Raw genomic sequence first — 16,975 nt, forward strand, 5'->3', positions numbered from 1 at the left:
TTCCTGCTGTATGATCTTGGGCAAGTCATAAAACTTCTCTGTGCCTCAGTTCCCTCATTGGCAAAATGGGGATTCGAAACATATTCTCCCTCCTACTTACTCTGTGAGCCCCATGTGGGACATGATTAACTTGTATCTACCCCAGCAATTAGTACAGTGCTTGACACGTAGTAAGCACTTGAGGAATACCACAATTGTTATTGCACCTCCCTGTGGGGGCACTCATTAGAAGCAAGGAGCAATAAGACTGTAAGCCTGGCTATGGGATGGGCAGCCTGCAAATGGACTTGGTAGGGTAATAAACCCTTTGTTCAGTCCCAGGCACCGTCCTGCTGTTGGATGACCAGGGAGAGGATCTGCTGGACATGTGAACTTCTGCTTCTGGATCTAACCGGAGTAGAGGCTGCTGAGAATATTAGCCAACAGCCCTGTGCACTTTCCCTTGCCCGGAACCAACAAAGAAACATGAATCTTAGACCGGTCCTGATCACACACCTGAGAGAGATACGTTGGTGCCTAAAGGTTGCTTGTGTGGATATTTAAAAGGGCAGCATTGGCTCCTGATTGATGATGATGCCTTTTGCTATTCCGTTGGAAGCGGCACATGCAACTTTATTATCATCCTTAAACTTGTCCGAGCATGCGTAATTGATGTATGGAGATAGGCAGAGTCAATTATCTCATAATTACTAAGACATCTCGGTGTTGTGCAGTATTTTTTTAAGAAGCTCTCCACCATCATAAAGCCACCAGTATAAGTTATTTTCTTTTTCATCTTTTAGACGGTCATGCCCGCTGACTCCAGTTCAAAGGTGGGGCATGGTATGACTTAGCCATTTTTGTATTTTTTTGTTTATCGTCAAATTATCCCAGGTAAAGGGTTAGCCAGTATCTACTACGAAAAAAAGATTTCAGATTCTGGTCCCCTAGTAACTGCTAATCTCTGATTTCCTCCTGCCTGGGTAGAAATCCCTGCAGGGAATGGATATGAATCTGAAAATCTTTCCTTTTTTTTAATGGTACTTGGCAAGCACTTACTATGTGCTAAATGCTGGGGTAGATACAACATAATCAGGTTAGACATATTCTGTGTCTCATATAGGGTTCATAGTCTTAATCCCCATGATGTAACTGAGGAACAGAGAAGGTAAGTGACTTACCCAAGGTCACACGACAGCGAGGTGGCAGAGTCAGGATTAGAACCCAGGTCCTTTGACTTCCAGGCCCAGGCTCTTTCCACTCAATTCATTCCATTTCATTTTGTTTCATTTCCCAGTCAATAAGCCCACAACTCAGACAGTGGCCATGTGGCACGGTTTCCAGAGAAAAATGTTAGATTTGGATGGGAATGAAGCTGTTGGTTTTGTGAAAATGCATCTATCCATCTTTAAGAAGTTAAACCTTGGACAATGAACATACAGGAGATTTCTCTGCACCCCGGGAGGCATCTCTCCATCTTTCCGGTGTTCCCTCAGCATCCTTATACATTTATAAATTCACTCATTTATCCTTGGCTGATGTATTCATCTGTTTTTAATATTCATAGGCTCTTAATCCATCAGTGGTATTCACTGAGCACCTACTATGTGCCGAGCATGGTACTAAGAACTCCAGAGAATACAATAGAATTAGTAGACATGATCTGCCCTCTTTTAGTTATTTTGTGTCCATTGGGTAATTTTGATTCCTCCACTAAACTATAAATTCACTGAGGTCAAAGACCAGGCACGTCTTATGCTTCCCCAAAATACAGTCAAGTGCCAGTTCCATCATCTGCGCAAGGTAGACATTCAATCAATCAATTAGTGACAGTTTACTGAGTTCTAGGCACTCTACTACATTGATTAATGGGTATGTGTTATGAGCTTACTATGTTCCAGGCACTGTACTAAGCACTGGGGTAGATACAAGCTAATCAGGTTGGACACAGTCTTTGTCCCACATGGGGCTCACACACTTATACCCTATTTTGCAGACAAGGTAACTGAGGCACAGAGAAGTTAAGTGACTTGCTCAATGTCACATAAGTAGTGGAGCACATGGACATGGGAGAATACAGTGGTAGCCAGACACACTCATTAAATGTTGGTGAAGGTGATAAGAATGATGATGAAGAAGAACAATGATAAAAATTCTCCAGGAAGTCCAAGAGGAAGATCTGGATAGACATAAAGTTCTGCTGGGGAAATCATGCCATGTCAGTGAATTGGTAGAATGAAATCAAATGGGCACATCAGACACTTCACCGGGCCTAGAAGGGGAGAATGCTAGAGTAGAGTCAGCTGGAGGCCATGAGGAGGAGAGACCTGCAGCCCCTATCCTGAATTTAAAATCTCAGCCTGGCTTGTCCATTGTGTCTTGCACCTAAAGGATTCTGGGAAATGTTAGTCTGTACCTACAGTTTCCGTGTACTAGCATCATCAACAAAGCCTTAGGAGAGTTGTGCTTGTGTGTATATATGTGTATGTTTGTGTCCATATTGGATTTGGAAAACAATGTAGGTCAGCAGATAAAATTCTATAGCAGGATCTCAGGGGGATCGCTCTCTTTTTGACTTGCATGTTATGGTTCCATATTACTGACCAAGGGAGTCTGCACCCATACCTGATAGCTGTCAGCTCTGGGAAGGCAGAGAGCGGAGCAAAGAAACTTTTGGTTTTGCTTGTGTCCGCCATGAGATAAATGGATTTAAAGGCACTGTGGTTGAGTACTGTAGAATCATGGTTTCAACGAATTTACAACCAGCAGGCATTTTTCTGAATATTATATAAAATGAACAACTTTCCAAAAGACTTTTCTGCTTTTTTTTCTAAAAGAAAATAGCTAATTCCCTGTCTATTTCCAATGGCTTTTCATTGTTTCATACCCTTTTGTTGTCTAATAAAAGGGTAATGGAGTGAAGTCGGTGAAATATTAGAATAGCATTTGAGGAAGAGATTATACCCTTAAGAAAGTTTTAGTACAGAAACCATTCTACTTGTCACACTAATTTAATTTCTGGCCACCGTAATATCAAAAAGAAGCAGCTGTCAAAAACGGTAACGAACGGTAAGCTGATGTCAAACCACAAATCCTGTCAGCTGCTGAATAAAGCTTTGTGACACAAAGATTCTTTTTTCAATATGGATGAACACAAAATTACTGTTGGTGGTGGTAAGAGTTACCTCGTCATTAAAGACAGATAAGGCTCTGACTTGCATATGTGGTGCATTATGAATCCCAGAGTAATCAATATTACATCTATGTTTTATTTCAGCAAAAATGAAAACCACTAGAAAACCCATAAATGTTGGAGACCCATTTGTACTCAGTAGAAATGGGCAAATATCAAATTTGAAAAAATATCTTCTCAATTTACCTTCAGAGAAACTCAAAACCCTAAGAATGAATGACCACTTCAGTGCAGGCTGGGTATGTGTTAGAAAGGAAACCCTCTGTGGACGGGGCTTATGACTCATATTTCTTTTGTACTTTCCCAGGGGATGGGTAAAGTACTTTGTATCCAGGAGGTGCTATAAGTGCTGTTACTACCACTACATTTTCTCCACCAAATCTGGTCCCATTTCTGAAATCGGTTTTCCCCACTGTGAATCACAACTTCTTAACTTGTCTGTTCCCTTCCACAGGCCTGCTGCTCTCCACTCCCACCAAAACCTCCAATCTGTTTACCCTATTCAATCTGAAACTGTAGTCATTATCATTGTCCTTTGTTGGATTAGTAGAGAAGAGCTCTGGGAATCAGTAAACCTGGGTTCCGCAAGGATCCCCTTCCTCTTCTCAGTATTGTTCACCCTCTGCCTCCCCCCAGGCCTCTTTTTCCATGGCCTCTCAGGAAAAGATGCCCTTTCTGCTCCAGAAAACTCACTTTCAGCCAGTCCATCGGTCTGTGGTACTTACTGAGAATTTACCTTTGGCAAAGTACTGTACTAAGCACTTGGGAGAGTACGGCAGAGTTAGACAAAATCCCCACCTATTTGGAGTTTACACTCTAGCTGGGGGAAGATTGCAGGTTGGAGAAGTAAGCTATATGAAGTTATGCACATAAGTGCTCTAGGGTTATGGAATGGGGTAAGTGTTTAGGGGGTGAGGACTCAAGTTGCATGGTTGATTCATTAAGGAGGGAAAATGAAAATGGGGAGTTGAGAGGTTGGTCAGGTAAGGCTTCCTGGAGGACATGTGATTTTAGTAGGGCTTTGAAGATGGAGAGAGTGGAGATCAGAGTGAGATTCATTCAATTCATTCATTCAATCATATTTATTGAGTGCTTACTGTGTGCAGAGCACTGTACTAAGCTCTTGCACTGTACTAAGCGCTTCGACCAGAAGGTTGGCTTGGGAGGGATTAAGAGAGTGATCTGGGGATTAGCCAGGGAGGAGAGCTAATACATCCATCCATAGGATGAGGGAGTTGGTGGAGAGCTGTGAAGTTAATCTTCAGGAGTTTTTGCTTGGTGTAGAGGGAAATGGGAAGACAGTGAAGGTTCTTGAGGAGAGATATGGGATGTGACACTTCAAAAAGATGAGCTGTACAGCTACCTGAAGTATAGATTGGAGAGGGAAAAAGTTTGGAGGCAGAGAGATCACTGAGGAGGCTGATTAACTAATCTCGCCTTTCTATTTTTGCCTCATACTTTAATTGTTCCCTTCCCTTGTCTTCCTTTTCACTCTCTCACATTTGTTTTCAAAATTTCCAACACCATCCCTGTGCAGATGAGAGACAAATCCATGTCCTCCAATCTGGCTGCTCATCTCTCCTGCTCTGAATTTCTTTCTGCCCCCAAACCATTTTTCCCACAACCTCAAACTCAGTACATCAGAAGTTTGCTGCCCTTCCTTGCCCCAGCACAAGCGACCGATATCAAGTCCTCACCATTTCCTGACTAGGCTATTTTAACCATCTCTCTGTTGATTACTCTGCCTCCAGCCTCTCCAAATTTCACAAAAATAGTACTCTCAAGTGCAAATCCAATCACTTCCCTCTCTTCTTTAAATGCCGACTGGCTCCCTGTGGTCTTTTGAATCAAATGAAAGCTCTGAGCCATGACTTCCAGGCTTTTTCAGTGGGTCTTTCCCCTGATAGCTGCCTTCCCCCTCTACCTATATCCTCCAGCTCATTTTCCTCCTGGAAGTTCCCGTTCAATCCACCCAACTTCTCCTCCTTTTCTCGGCTTTGCCAGATCACATCTGTGCTTCCTTTAAAGATTCACCGGAAACCACCTCTTGAAAGAACCTTTAATGATTAACCCCTTTCTCTCACAGGTATTGCTCTAATGGACAGTGGGGGAGGCTTGAGAGGATTGTGGGAGTTGCAGGGGATCATGGGAAGTATGAGGGGGATTGTAGGAGACATGCAGTGTCGGGGGGAGGCACAGGGGATTGTAGGAAATGTGAGCGGGAGTGGAAAGTGCAGAGAGGGTAGGAGGGGAGGGAGGTATGGGACTGGGGGTGTGTGTAAGACATGGTCGGGGGGAATGGAACAGGAGACAGGTAAGGGATAAAAGGTGAAGGGCAGATGGGGCCCAGGGCCAGGGGAGGGGAAGGTGTGAGGGAGGTAGTGGAAGAGGGAATGAAAAGTGCAGTCCAAATCTGAGTGTGATCACAGCCCCCATGAATTGACACCCTTTATTTTTTCCTCTAACCTCATTCCCTCTCTGTGACCATCATGTGGTCCAAAAGAGGAAGTGACATAAAAGATTAGAACAGAAAATACTGTATTTTTCAAAGTTACCCCTTCTTTCTGTGCCCCTTGTTTACAGTGTTCATCAACATATGCATAAGGGGAGAATGCCCCATAAATCTGGGGAATATAAAAGCTAAATATGAAGCTATAGAGTACCTTTCATTCATTCATTCAATCGTATTTATCGAGCGCTTACTGTGTGTGGAGCACTGTACTAAGTGCTTGGAAAGTACAAATCAGCAACAGAGACGGTCCCTACCCAATAACGGACTCACAGTCTAATAATGGGCTCCCTTCAATTATTTTGAAATGCCAAAACAAAGGCTTAGAAGTCATTTTCTAACTTTAATTTTGTTTTCATTTTCCAAATGATTTGAGAATATTTGAAGTTTTTTTGAGCTATTAACACCATTTGCTGATGGAATGGTACATCCTACAGAGTTTTATGGCTTAGCCACAAATATACAAGATTTACAGTCATTTGAATTCTAGGTTACTTTCCCGAGCAGATTTGCTGCCTTACAAATGCCCGCATGGGCTTTGATATTTTAATTCATGTGTACTTACTGGTGATATTAAATGACTGATTACAGAATTCACCTGCAATGTAAAACTGAGTGACTTAAAACACGTAAATTCTGATATTTAAAGTGCTTCATTTTTGCCAGACATTATTGTGAGGGCAATATAAGGAGACTGAAGCAGACACTGTCCCTAGTTCCCAGTAGTTATTGTCTAAAGGAAGATCGGAAGGAAGGACACAGACCCACTGTGAAAGAAACAGCAATGCAGACAAGAAAATTATTCCCCAAAGGAATGAACAGTGTGTCTGCACAAGAGACTGTACTCCGTCTCTTAACAATAATTTACAGCCAGAATGAGTTCCGACTATATTCACGGCATGGGTGTCACATCATCTAAACAACTGGAAATCACAATTCTGACGGCAAATTACAGAGTCTGCAGGGCAACCGAACTTACTTTAAAGAAATGCCCCAGAATTTAACTAGGTGAAGAACAACTTCATTACTTGGAATATTCAAGATTCCATCACCATGTTTGAATTAGAATGAACAGCTTTATTGAGCTCCTACTGAGTGAAAAACACAGTATTAGATTTACCGTGGTAATAATAATAATAATGGCATTTATTAAGCGCTTACTATGTGCAAAGCACTGTTCTAAGCTCTGGGGAGGTTACAGGGTGATCAAGTTGTCCCATGGGGGGCTCACAGTCTTAATCCCCATTTTACGGTTGAGGGAACTGAGGCAGAGAGAAGTTGTGACTTGCCCAAAGTCACCCAGCTGACAATTGGCAGAGCCGGGATTTGAACCCATGACCTCTGACTCCAAAGCCCATGCTCTTTCCACTGAGCCATGCTGCTTCCCTGGTACTTATTAGGTGTTAACTCTGAGCTAAATGCTGGGGAATGAGCAAAATAATCTGAATGGACACAGCCCCTGTCCTGGCCCTGGAGCTCCCAGTTTATGAGGTGCTTGGCCAACATGCAGGCAAAGCAGAAGAATGATCCCTGCTCTCAAGGAGCTTATGGCCCAGTGAGGGAAGACAAGCACCTATCACTTGAGAAGTATGAAATAGTTGAAAGAATGAGAGAGGGGGTCAAATAAGCACGAGTAGATACAGAAATGTCACCAACAAGCAAATGGCTACATCCATAAAAGAAGTGGAAGGAAAGGTTTAGTTTGAGTTGAGCCACAGGAGCTGCAATACACTAAGCCATAAGAAGTATTGTGACCTAATGGAAAGACCATGGGCCCAGGAGTCAATAGACCCGGGTCCTGTTCCCAGTTCTTCCCGTCCCTACTGTGTGACCTTTGGCAAGCCAATTAACTTCTCCGTGCCTCTGTTTCCTCATCTGTAAAATGGGGATTCAGTAACTGTTCTCCCTCCTAATTTAGACTTGGAGTCCCATGTGGGACAGGGACTGTGTCTGATCTGCTTACACTTTATTCTAGCTAGAGGGCTGAGCACAGGGCTCAACAAATTCAGAGCCACCTTATGGTTGTAGTAGGCCTGAGGAAGCAACTGATACAGGAGAATCAATCTGTGGCATTTTTTTTGAATGCTTACTGTGTGCAGGGCACTGTGCTAAACACTTGGGAGAGTACAATATAACGGTTGTAGGGGTCGGGGCAGGAGTGAGAGGATATCGGTGGGGGAAGATTTGGAAGGAAGGAAGGGAGGAACCGAGGTGAGGGGGGTTGGGCTTGGATGGAGGGTGACAGAGTCCACGAGCATACCACTCCCTCCTTCAAGAGGGTAGGGATAGTCTTGTCTGTGGGTGATTGAGCGCGATTTTCACAAGGGTGTCCCTTCCTCCTTGCCCCAAGCTCCTGGGACCTTCCTCAATATGGTCTTGCTAGCAGTAGTAATAATGGTACTTATTAAGCGCTTACTGTGTACAGAGCATTGTACTAAGCTTTGAGAGGATGGATACACGGATAGGAATTAGACATGGCCCCTGTCCTCCTGAGGCATGTAAACTTTCTCAGAAAACCTCTGTCTTCCTTTATCTCCACTTTCTATCTGGCACTGACTCTGAGGGTGAATCTCCGGTCCTTCAGAAACCCTGTTATCAGGGTGAGTAAGAAAGGGCCAGCAGTAATAAAACTTCATTCGTTCCCACCAGGGGGGTTCCTCTTTAACTTTGGAGAAGCAGCGTGGCTCAGTGGAAAGAGCCCGGGTTTTGGAGTCAGAGGTCATGGGTTCAAATCCTGACTCCCCCACTTGTCAGCTGTGTGACTTTGGGCAAGTCACTTAACTTCTCTGCGCCTCAGTTACCTCATCTGTAAAATGGGGAATAAGATTGTGAGCCCCATGTGGGACAACCTGATTACCATGTAACCTCCCCAGCACTTAGGACAGTGCTTTGCACAAAGTAAGCACTTAATAAATACTATCATTATTATTATTATTAATATCTTGCTCAGGTGGAAACAGAACAGCCCCACTGTCCCTCAGCTCCCACTCCCTTCTGCTTCACCATGACTCTCTTACTCCCTTTGCTCTTCCCCAGTCTCCCTGCCCCATAGTACTTATGTATATGTCTACAATTCTCTTTATTTATATTGATGCCTGTTTACTTGTATTGGTGTCTGTCTCCACACACCCCCTGCCCCCAACTGTGAGCCTGTCCTGGGCAGGAATTGTCTCTCTTTATTGCTGTATTGTACTTTCCAAGCACTTAATACAGTGCTCTGCACACAGTAAGCGCTCAATAAATACAATTGATTGATTGATTGAATGGAACTGGGAGTCAGGAGACCATCTAACCTCTCTGGGCCTCACTTTTCTCCTGAGAAAAATGGGTTACTAGCCACTGCCTCTCCCCACTCCATGGGACTGCTGAGAGGGTGAAATGAGATCACTGAAGCATGTAGGGAAAATCAAAGTTCTCCAAATAGGAGTTATCACCTTAGTACTACTCATCATCATCCACTTCATAGTCATTCTGATTGTTATTATGCGACAAAAGGCCCATTTTCCCTTTCCCTTGCTGGATCATTCTACCTTCACATTAGAGCGTTCTGAATCTGGAGAAAATGAGCACGGAGAAGGAACAGCTTGAGAAAACAGGAATGAAAAAGGAACAGAACGGCAGACGTGTGTGCAGCTAATTGGTGTCAATTTCCCATACTCAAAGGAGGACTTGTGCAGCCTGATTCCTTTCCCCAAGGGGACAGCGGAAGGGACTGACGTACTGACGCCCTGAGCCGTGGGCAAACCATCCTTCCCTCCCTCTCTCCCTCCGCAGGGCTTGAGGCTAGGGTCATGGGGTAGCTCTCTGCTCTTTTTGGACCCATGCCTTCGGCATCAGCCTGTCCTCCAAGCCAGCTGTGGTCCAACGGAGGTGTGGACATGAAGGCAGAGGGGCCGGGGAAAGATGCCTCTCACTTCCCACCCCACATCGAGTTGGTCAGGAGTCCCCACATGACCTCTCACCCACGTCCTGCCTCTGTCCTGGAATGCTCTTTCTCCTCATATCCAATAGACAATTACTCTCCCCTGTTTCAACTTCTTATTGAAATCACTCCTTCTCCAAGAGGCCTTTCCAGACTAAGCCCTCCTTTCTTCTTCTATTCCCTTCTGCATTGACCTGACTTGCTCCCTTTATTCATCCCTCTCCCAGCCCCACAACACTTAAGCTATCTGTAATTTATTTATTTAGATTAATGTCTCACCCCCACCCGCAGACTGCAAGTTCATTGTGGGCAGGGAATGTGTCTTTTTATTGTTAGAATGTACTATCCCAAGTGCTTAATACAGTGCCCTGCACACAGTAAGTGCTCAGTAAATATGACTGACTGGCTGACAATGCAAATGCTTGCATTCCACTTTGGAAGGAGCAGCTGGACTTGAGAGTCTCCCTCCACTAGCCCCCCTTTTTTTCCAAGTCTCTGGAGAGGCTGGAGGAAAGCAACGTCTTTAGGGGGACGTGGGCAGCCCTGGATATGGGCAAAAGGTGGAAGATCCCCAAGATTCTCTGAAGGACATTTGGCAAATTTATGGGACAGGAGAGGCTCTGAAGGACATATGTCACCAGTCTCCTCACTCTCCGCTTCAAGGCTCTCCATCACCTTTCCCCCTCCTACCTCACCTCCCTTCCCTCCTTCTACACCCCAGCCCGCACCCTCCACTCCTCTGCTGCTAACCTCCTCATTATACCTCGTTCTCATCTGTCCTGCCATTGACCTCTGGCGCACATCCTTCCCCTGGCCTGGAATGGCCTCCCTCCACACATCCGCCAAGCTAGCTCTCTTCCTCCCTTCAAAGCCCTACTGAGAGCTCACCTCCTCCAGGAGGCCTTCCCAGACTGAGCCCCCTTTTTCCTCTCCTCCTCCCCATCGCCCCCCCCCACCCTATTTCCTTCCCCCTCCACAGCACTTGTATATATTTGTACAGATTCATTACTCTATTTTACTTGTACATATTTACTATTCTATTTTTTCTGTTAATGATGTGCTTATAGCTTTAATTCTATTTATTCTGACGATTTTGGCACCTGTCTATATGTTTTGTTGTGTTGTCTGTCTCCCCCTTCTAGACTTTGAGTCCGTTGTTGGGTAGGGACTGTCTCTATATGTTGCCAACTTGTACTTCCCAAGTGCTTAGTACAGTGCTGTGCACACAGTAAGTGCTCAATAAATACGATTGAATGAATGAATGAATCAACTGATTGATTGATTGAGCTCATAATGGGACCCTAGCAGGGAATCACACATAAAAGAGGTGTTTCTTAGCTTGTAAGCACCTTTGTAGACTGGAAGTTCTTTGTAAGCAGGGATCATTTTTTTTTAGTGATATTTGTTAATCAATCAATGGTATTTATTGATTGCTTCTGGAATTTAAGTGACTTGTCCAAAGTTGTACAACAGGCAGATGGCAGAACTGGAAGTAGAACCCAGGTCCTCTGATTCCCAGACCCGTGCTCTTTCATCTGCTTCCCAGATGACTTTATAGAAGGGTCTAGCTCAGTTGGAGGGGAAAAATACATTTTTCTTCATAATATTTGTCACTCTATTTTTTTAAAAATCCAAAGTATCCTAACCGCTCTCCGTACACCACACCCACACACTCACTGATATACAAATAGCCAGTTTTGTTCCTCTTGATCCTGAAAGAGTCTTCCATCTGGTGGACTGGGGGAATCTGCTCCTTCTACAACTGGGCTTAAAATAGAACTTCAGTGTTTGTGTTTAACGAAAACCTTGTATTCCCTCATTTCAAGCATGCAATTAAAGAAAATAGAGGATGATGTACTCATCCACTCCGCAGAAGGATTTGGACCACCTGGGCAGCTGGGCTCATTAGTAGTGTTATTTCTAGCCTGGCTGTGGGTCCAGTGGCAGGGGCGTGGCTCTGGGAACCCTGCTTCTGCTATGGGGGAAGGCCGCCATCAGAAGGGGATGTTTCTGAACCCCTCATTCATTCATTCATTCATTCATTCATCCAATTGTATTTATTGAGTGCTTACTGTGTGCAGAGCACTATACTAAGCGCTTGAAAAGTTCAATTCAGCAACAGAGACAATCCCTGCCCACAATGAGCTCACAGTCTAGAAGGGGGGAGACAGACATCAAAACAAGTAAACAGACATCGCCTTTGCCGGCGGGACGGGCCCAGCAGTAATCCTGAAAAATAGCTGGGCGACGCGAGAGGTGAGAAAAGGAAACCACTGGCCACATCATGCGAAGCAGAGTGGTCAAGGGCAGAGAGTGCGCACCAGGGGAGTCAGAAGGCCTGGGTTCTAATCTGCCTCCCACAGTTGCCTGCTGGGTGACCTTGGGCAAGTCACTTCATTTCTCCATACCTCAGTTTCTGCATCTGTACAAAGGGGATTCAATCCCTGTTCTGCCACCTATTTAGACTGTGAGCCCCATGTAGGGCAGAGACTGTGTCTGCTATATTTACCTTCATATCTACCCCAGTGCTTACAACAGTACTTGACGCACAGTAAGCACTTAACAAATACCACTATTTTCATTATTATTATTATTAATCATAACTTCTGTGCCCCAGTTTTCTCATCTGTCAAACAGGGATTCAATACTTGTTCTACTTCGTGCCTCTGCTCTGATTATTTTGTATCTATCCCAGCCCTTAGAACAGTATATATTTGGCACACTGAGAGCTCTTAAAAATGCTACAATTATTATTATTATTGTTATTATTATTATTATTAGTGCATTGTGCTGCAGCCCATCTGATCATCGTGTCCTGCATATAAAAATGCTTCATGTGCTGCAACCTTACTCACCTACTCACTCTTTGCATTCCGTACCCCAGGAAGAATAGGGCAGGCAGGATGAGAGAGTGTGAATGGCACTGCACCATCAATCAATCAATCAATCAATCAATCAATCAATCAATCGTATTTATTGAGCATTTACTGTGTGCAGAGCACTGTACTAAGCGCTTGGGAGGTACAAGTTGGCAACATATAGAGATGATCCCTACCCAACAGTGGGCTCACAGTCTAGAAGGCTCACAGTCTAGAAGTCCATCATCATCTTTGTGTTACAGCTTTCTCAGCCACCGTATCAGAACCGTCTCAGAGAAGCAACGTGGCCTAGTGGAAAGAACACACGTCTGGGAGTCAGAAGGACCTGGGTTCTAATCCCCACTCTGCCACGTGTGTGACCTTAGGCAACTCAAGTTCTCTGTGCCTCAGGCCCCCCAACATGGGGATTAGGACTGTGAGCCCCATGTGAGACGTGGACTGTGACTAAACCTGATTGGCTTGTATCCACCCCAGAGTTTAGTACAGTGTGATCTTTATAAATGACATTAAAAACAAAATAAACAACTGATTAGCTTGTATCTGCCCTAACATGTACCACAGTATTTGGCACCTTGTGAGTGCTTGATTACTAACAAGAACAGTAAGGCTACAACAGAACTGTATGTCCCTGAATTCTATTTCACAGCCCGAGCGCTCTCCGCCAAGGCAAATAGAGGAATAGAAAATTTCCTAGAGCCATTTGGAAGACTGATGATAAAAGGGGATTCAGAGTCACACCAGTGTAAGTTATTCAAACCTGTTCTCTTCAACCTCATCCTCATCAGTTCATCAGTATTTACTGAGAGTTTACAAGATGCAGAGCATTGTTCTGGTGGCTTGGGAGCATGGGATAGAAGCAGGAGAATGTTTTATGGGAAACGGAGGGATAATAAGCACACCCTGATTGGCTTCACACTGGGGTCTCCAACTGCTTCTTCTGGCACCACATCACTCCCTATCCAGACCAACACAGATGCTTATTGTCGGATCAAAATTTCCCCCTTCTCCAGCTGCTTTATTGCAAAAATGAACAAGCACCTTCTCTCTCTCTCTCTCTCTCTCTCTCTCTCTCTCTCTCTCTCTCTCTCTCTCTCTCTCTCTCTCTCTCTCTCTCTCTCTCCTCTCTCCTCTCTCCTCTCTCCTCTCTCACACACATCCCCATACACTCACTATTAGTCATGGCACAGTGTTCTGACATTCTAACGCACTTTCTTTAAAATTCAGGTGTTTTCCCTCCTGGAAATTGCCACTAGTAGGACTAATATTATTTATTATGAGCTTACTGTGTGCAGAACACTGTACCAAGAGCTGGGGGAGAATGCAAAGGTGGGAATTAGGCGTGGTCTCCATTCCGCAGGAGGTTGCACTCATTCCCATTGCCCCTATTGCCACCCCTCTCCTATACACTGGTTGCTGGGGACAATTTACTGATCTCATACTTTTTCCTTTGGGGTAAAAGATCCGGGCAGCTGTCTCTTTCAAATCAGCTAATCTGATTAATGATTGTAAAGTTCTAGTTGAGGGAATTTCATTTTCCAAATACCACCAGTCCTGTTTGCTTTTTGACACCACTTTATCATTTGGTAAACACATTGATTACTTGACAAATAAGATTCCAGCTAAGCTAACGTTTCTGAGATCAATGTCCACACCAGCTAGCCATCAGTCCTGCTAACAAAATTGTAAGCCCATCAATTGCTTCCCATCTGGGCTACTGGTTTCTAAATGCACTTTCCTACTGCAGTTTAACATTCTTTGACGCTTAGTACGACCAAAGAGCCACGATTACATTGCAATTAGCGGTCTTAATTACTGACTCTAAAAAGTTTTAGTGCCTAGAGAGTAACTTAAATGGAGGATTAGTAGATTAGAGAAGAGTGGTTGCTCCCTCTTGGGTGAGAATGTCACAGAGGCCTAATTTCACATAGTCACTTAGAAAAAGTTGGCCAAGAACAAAGCCCAGGAGGATCAAAGAAGAACGTTTATCAGAGAGTATTCCTAAATAGCAAAAGGCTTAGTGAGGTTAGCAGTGAAACAGCATGGCCTGGTGGATAGACCCTGGGGCCTGGCAGCCAGAAGGACCTGGGTTCTAATTGCAGATCTGCCGCTTGTCTGCTGTGTGACCTTAGGCAAATCACTTCACTTCTCTGTGCCTCAGTTACCTTATCTGTAAAATGGGGATTAAGACTGTGAGCCCTGAGTTGGACATGGACTGTGTCCTACCTGTTTAGCTCATATCTACCCCAGTGCTTAACTAATTCCATTAAAAAAAAAAATCAAAAATTAAACAAAACAAAACAAAAAAAACCCAGCAGTAACTTCCAGGTTTCCTTCAGAATTTTGACTGGGTTCTCATAAGTGTAGCTGCCATTCATTTTCAAAGATAAAAATAATTATAACAATTGTGGTATTTGTTAAGCACATACTATGTGCCAAGCACTGTTCTAAGCACTGGGGTACATACAAGGAAATCAAGTTGACAGTGGGCTGGAACGTTCCCCAGGTGTGCCGCTGTGCCCTAGCCAAAGCATTGAGGGAAAAGGCACTCCTGCAGAAGTGAGAGAGTGTAAGTCTCCTGGGGCCCCAGAGCCAGTTGCTGCCTCTGGAGCTGCCGGAAACTGCCAAGCCCCCTGGGGCTTTTACACTAAGGCTCTAGGCTCCCGTCTGCTTGTTGATATGGTGCACTGGGCGAGGGTGGCAGCCTTGGGTGATGCTAACTGATTCTTGGCGGGACCAGGGACCCATGGGCCTGGGAGTCAGAGGATCTGGGTTCTAATTCTCGTTCTGCCACTTGTCTGCCTTGTGACCTTGGACAAGTCACTTTACTTCTTTGTGCCTGAGTTTCCACAGTGGCAAAATGGTGATTCAATTACTGTGCTCCCTCCTACTTAGACTCTGAGCCTGATGAGGGACAAAGGACTGTGTCCGACCTAATTATCTTGTATATGCTCCAGCGCTTAGTACAGTGCTTGGCACAGAGTAAGCTCTTAACAAATATCACTACCAACAAGCTCCCTGAGGACATTGACCGTGTATCTTGTTTCTGATATTCTTTCCTAATTCATTCAATCTTATTTATTGAGCGCTTACTGTGTGCAGAGCACTGTACTAAGCACTTGGGAAGTACAAGTTGGCAACATATAGAGACGGTCCCTACCCAGCAGTGGGCTCACAGTCTAGAAAGGGGAGACAGAAAACAAAACAAAACATATTAACAAGATAAAATAAATACAATAGTAAATATGTACAAGTAAAATAGAGTAATAAATCTGTACAAACATATATACAGGTGCTGTGGGGAGGGGAAGGAGGTAGGGCGGGGGGTGGGGAGGGGGAGAGGAGGGAGTGGGCTCAGTTTGGGAAGGCCTCCTGGAGGAGGTGAGCTCTCAGTAGGGCTTTGAAGGGAGGAAGAGAGCTAGCTTGGCAGATGTGCGGAGGGAGGGCATTCCAGGCCAGGGAAAGGATGTGGGCCGGGGGTCAACAGTGGGACAGGCGAGAACAAGTCACAGTGAGGAGGTTAGCGGCAGAGGAGCGGAGGGTGCAGTCTGGGCTGTAGAAGGAAAGAAGGGAGGTGAGGTAGGAGGGGGCGAGGTGATGGAGAGCCTAATGGCTAGGTACAGGGCTCTTCACTCAGAACATCTCACTAAATACCACTGATTGATTGATTGGCTGATGGGATGACCAGAGAACTATAGCAGAAATGGATGGGAATTAGGGGAAGATTTTATTTACTCCACAAATAAAAATTAAACATTTAAAATTCCAATTATGTCCTATTTCTCCATAATTTTCTAATAAATATCCCCATTGTAACATGGCACCCCACAAAGAACCATGATTATTCTATAGAGTATGGGTTATTTTAATCATTCAATCAATGCATTTATTGAGTGCTTACTGTGTGCAGAACCCTGTACTAAGTGCTTGGAGAATACATTAAAGCAGAGTTAGCAGAAAAGTTCCCTGTAGTGTCTGCTTCCCCCATAGACTGTAAGCCCCTTGTAGGCAGGGAACATGTTTACCAACTCTGTTGCATTGTACTCTCCCAAGCACATAGTGAAATATGATGCACACAATAAGCACTCAGTAAATACCACCGATTGATTGATTGGTGAGTCGGTATCATCCATACTCAGACAAACCCCTGAAGGGGCTGTAGAGTCTAGAAGGAGAGAGCAAGCAGCAAACCTGAATCAAAAATAAATGTCCCTCAGGCCAAGCCAAGTCTAAGTAATGACCAGGAAAATAATTTATCTGCATGTCAGGGTGTGCTTTCATTTTGAAAAGGAGACATAGCCACACATAATTATAACCCAGCCCAAGTTTCATCACTCTCTGGGCAAATCGTGAGGCTTCCAAGGCACCTCAGTTCTCTTGCCCATGGCCTAGTGACTTGTATTTGCACCATGGCTTGCTCGACTTCTTTCTAGAATGCTGCCATCGGCCAAGCTGAGTCTCTCTGGGTTTTGGCTGACTGAGTTTACAGAAAAGAA

Source organism: Tachyglossus aculeatus, chromosome X3 (genome assembly GCF_015852505.1).
Source record: "Tachyglossus aculeatus isolate mTacAcu1 chromosome X3, mTacAcu1.pri, whole genome shotgun sequence".
Taxonomy (NCBI): domain Eukaryota; kingdom Metazoa; phylum Chordata; class Mammalia; order Monotremata; family Tachyglossidae; genus Tachyglossus; species Tachyglossus aculeatus.